Here is a 4,495-nt window from a genome sequence, read left to right as displayed (position 1 = left end):
TTTGAAGTCAAAAATAATTGTTGCTTTCTTTCGTTTTGGTTAGTCTTCTTTTTAATTTCGTATATGTCCTCGCACTTCTGCTTTATCTTCCTTTTATTCTTCACTAAATATCAGTTGCGAGTCAGCGCCTGTCCGTGTCTGTCTTCTACTTGTCCTCGTCTTTAGCGCTACTTTTAAATTCGTAATGTATAACCAACTAGCCCGTCACATGATCCTTGTACTGTGAAACTGAGCTTGCTCCAGTAACGTTGATCCAAACTGCGTTGTTGACGTCACTTCCCTCTCCCTAGTCACCGTGGGCACGACCAACTCTAACACTTACACGACAACTCCATCTCAGTGCTCCCTATGGAAGAGCCTGCTCCCGCCTGAGGGCCGAGTTTTAGCGCCACATAGTGAGAGGCGTTCTCACTAGGCGGTACAAAAACTCGGTCCTCCTACCCATCTGCTATCCGTGGGTGCGTGCCAGCTGATCGTGCTTCCTGGTTTCAAGCGCGTTCAGCTGTAAAATGTTTTTCTCTATGTAAAAGATACTAAAAGAGACCAATTCGTTAATTTGTTTGCTTTTTTTTTTTTAGTTTGCGCAGCCAACACAAGATGGTATCTAGCGCCACTAAATAAGCTACGCTTCAGAGTAATGACACTTGGCCATATTGTGTCGTAAAATCATGGTTGCCAGTTATCTGAAGCTTTATCTGAAATCACAGGAAATGCCTTTCCACCCTTCACAAATGTTTAAATAGTTCGTGACAGAGCAAAGCAATATTGCGTGACCTTTCCACAACCGAATCTAATGCTGAAGAAGTCGCACTTTTGAATCATGACGATCGGCAGTTGCGTCTGCTCTGCATACGAGCCAAAATGGCGGCGCCCACAACAATGCCGGGGAACGGAGTGCCGATACTCTAAGCGCAGCTCATTTAGTGGCTCCAAGCCTGGGGGCGTTTGCGTGTTATTGCCCCCTAAGGTAGATCTTTCTCCACCAGTCCTCTAATTGTCTCTTTGTTGCCTCGACAGAAGGCCTATGCAGGCCACTGGAGACCGTATACTCTCGTTCGTGGCAGGCCTGTCCGCTGGTGCGGCTGGCCTAACTTCAATGGTTTGGTGTTCATCTCTAAAAACAGTGAAGCCCAATACTTCCGCAAGCTTCAGGGGGCTTTGAAGGTCTCGGGCGTTGTCTCGTGACCGAGTTGGCCGAAGTCCTGCACGTTCCAATACAAGTGTTTCGTCGTGGGCCCCGCACGCCCGGCACACGCTCGTGGTCACGGTGGAATCGAAGTGTCGTCTGTAAGACAGCGTCCTTAGTGCTCCGGCTCGTGCCTCAAATAGCAGACGACTACCCAGGCTATTATCGTATGGCCTAGCCTCCGAGCCGATGGTCCTCTTGTGTGCAATATACACATCGAGCGTAGTCTTCGATTGGGCATCTTTGAGCCACTGCTGTGCTTCCTGGTCGCGAACCTTTTTCCGGACCTCTCCCATTCCGTGGACGACGATGACAGGGTTGGCAAAGAAGACGCGTACTTGCTTTCGAGTTGGTATAGGCGTTTCTGCCAGCGAGTCTGCAGCCCAGTCAGTTGAGTGTACCTGAAGATCCTTTTGGCCCACCGCCAGGTGTCCATATGTCGGAGACGTCTGTCGTAAGCGATTTTACTGAAGGCTTCAAGGGCTTAAAAAAAAAGACCATCCCAAATCGCCCTGGACAGCCTCATTTGCTACTGTACCATGACAGCCTAGCGCTTGGCACCCAACCTCCCTCTGCCTACGTTTTATGTGAGTTCGGATATCTCCAGGGGGACACACCACAGCGCCAGCAAAAGTGAGTCCCGGTAGCACCACCGCCTTCCACAGCTCCCGGGCCACAACGAATCTATTGCAACTCCAGAGATTCCGTCTCCGGAGAATGCCGGTTCCTCTGGTGGCTGCTTGGCGGAGATGGGCGAAGTGCTTTTGCAAGTAGTCCTCTGTATTTGTGAGTGTAATGCCCAAGTACCTGTACGAGTTCACTACAGGTACGCAGTCCACCCCGAGTCGAAGACTGCCGAATGTTGGGCCTTGTGGACCTGCAAACGGCACCGCTGCTGACTCGTTTGCAATGCATTTCAATCCAAGTCCTTTTGCTACCTCGGTACAGATATCTAGGAGTTTCTGCATGTCGCAGACTGATGCCGCGGCCAGTACTACATCGTGTCCGTAGGTAAGTTCCGGTAGAACCCATTGGTCGGTCCGTGCCCCCAGCGCCATCATTCAATGGTGCTGGCGGCACTAGAGTTCCTGGGCTCCCTACGAGAGCCAGAGTTGCGCGTCTGTTTTCCACGTGCCGCCGCGCCGCTATTCGCCGAGATCCAATCACGTGAGGAGCCGGATCAAGTGTCATACAGGAAAGAAGACGTCGCGCGCGCCCCGGCGTACGTTCCCTTCCTTCTGAGCGCTCGGGGAAAGAAGAAGGTACCGAAGAGATCGGACGCGTTTTTCTTAGGCTCCCGACATTAGGCCTAGCACCTAATACACCCCGTCTTGAAAATCTGGGGGGCCGGTTATCGAAAGACAATGATGCCGGCTCCTCTGGACAACCAGGAAGAAGCGGCCAAGACTTCGAGCCCTCAAGACCAGCAATTAGAAACCATGGACATGGACACGAGAAACCTCGCCGGGCCAATCGCCGGACCCGCCGCTGTCACGACGGGACCGGCAAGTTCGACCCCAGCGAAACCTTTGCTAGTCATGACACCAGTCATCGAGCTGCCCACTGTATTCCATTTCGGTGAGCAAGCCACTTCTTCACCAGAGAACTCAGCACCGACTGTTGAGCAGGCTCTACGAACTTTACTTTCGAGCATTTCGAAGGAAAGCCTTGTAGACATTTTCAGAAGCATTTTAGGAGAGACTCACAACATTGTTCCTGTTGCCGAAAAGCAACAGAAGAAGAAAACGAAAGCCAAAAAGGCCTACGAGAAGGCGTCGACCGTCTCCCTGCACACACGCCTGCAGGCGCTACGTCAAATATTCCTCCGCGAAGTCAGCCCCACGACACGACGGGGGATAGGACGTCGCAGCCAAGAGCTGCAGCTGTGGTAGAGGAAGCGCCCATGCTGCAAGACAGCGGAGATCCTTGGATAACCGAAACACACAAGAAAAAAGGCAAACGGGCACGGGGGAACCCGAATGCGCAAGCAATAACGGGGGTTGTCGCGAAGCCCCAAAAGCGTCGGCAAATCGAGTATAAGATCCGCCTGACAAGATCACGTACTTCGATCAAGCCGCTCATTCCAAGACTCAAAGTACTTCTAAACAGCACACATGCACCAACGACATACACCATGTACCTAATAGAAAAGGCCAATACCATCTCGGTCAGGACTGACTCGGAGGCATTGGCGGTCGTCCTAGAGAAGATCGTCGAGGTCGACATCGAGGGCAAGAAAATACCCATTCAAGTCTTTCGCACTTACGGCGCAACCTATAGCAAGGGAGTAATTTACGACATTCACATCCTACAAGAAGATCCCCAAGACGAGGTACTCAACCTTGAACTGGAATCGGAGAAGGTGCGTGTGGTGGCCGCCCGACATCTGGGCAAGACCAACACCGCAATGTTAAAGGGACACTGACAGGGTATTTATGCTCGCCGAGGTTGTTAGTCGTACGTGACATATGAGGGCTCAACTACCCAGAACAGAATTTGCGGCTCGAAATTCGGTTTCTTTCCGCCCGAAAACCGCCGATCAAGAATTGGCCGGTTCGAGTCTCGCTCACTCTCTTTTTCGCGGTCACGGGCCGTTTTCTAAGGTATCGATGCGACCACCAAATTTAATCAAAGTCGTTGGTCACTGAAGGCACACACACAATATTAAAAATAGAAAAAAACATGAAACCCATTTTTTGTGGCTTCTAAAAAGCTGTAAATACGTTGATTGAAAAAAAAAGTTCCACAGACAACCGGAAGCATTCTGTGCGTTCGTCGTTTCGCGTATCGTGGGACTCGCGGGGACGGCGATGGCAGCGGACGACGGGCGTGGGACCTCTATTTCAGAACTGTCGTTCGCGGTACCGGCGAATTCTGTCTACCGTTAAAAGAGAAATTTGGGACTGATCAAAAGAATTGGTATTCATCCCGTACGACACGCCCGGCCACCAAGCCGATTTGCACGAAGACGTCGCCAAGCCGTCGCTCCCTTCTCGTGGCTGAAGACATCGCTCGCGCAAACGTCAAGCACGACGTGTCTACTTCGAGTTGAATATGCACGCGTAGGATTTCTTTACTAGGTGCGAATGTCCCCAAAGCGTGGTGCTTCCCGACTTCGACCCGGGAGTGCTTTTGCTAGAGAAAAATCGACAGCAAACTTTCAAACTTAGTTTACCGGCTGAATTATTACTAAGGAAAGAGATCCACCAGAAACGAGATGCCCCAGTAGCTCAGTGGGAGAGACGTCCGCTTCACACGCCGTAGGACCGGGTTCGATCCCCCGTGAATTTTTTTTTTTTTGCAAACAGT

This window comes from Ixodes scapularis, unplaced genomic scaffold (assembly GCF_016920785.2).
Source record: "Ixodes scapularis isolate PalLabHiFi unplaced genomic scaffold, ASM1692078v2 PGA_scaffold0__279_contigs__length_252992795, whole genome shotgun sequence".
Lineage (NCBI taxonomy): Eukaryota > Metazoa > Arthropoda > Arachnida > Ixodida > Ixodidae > Ixodes > Ixodes scapularis.
The sequence above is the reverse complement of the archived record's forward strand: the minus strand, read 5'-3'. Positions refer to the sequence as shown.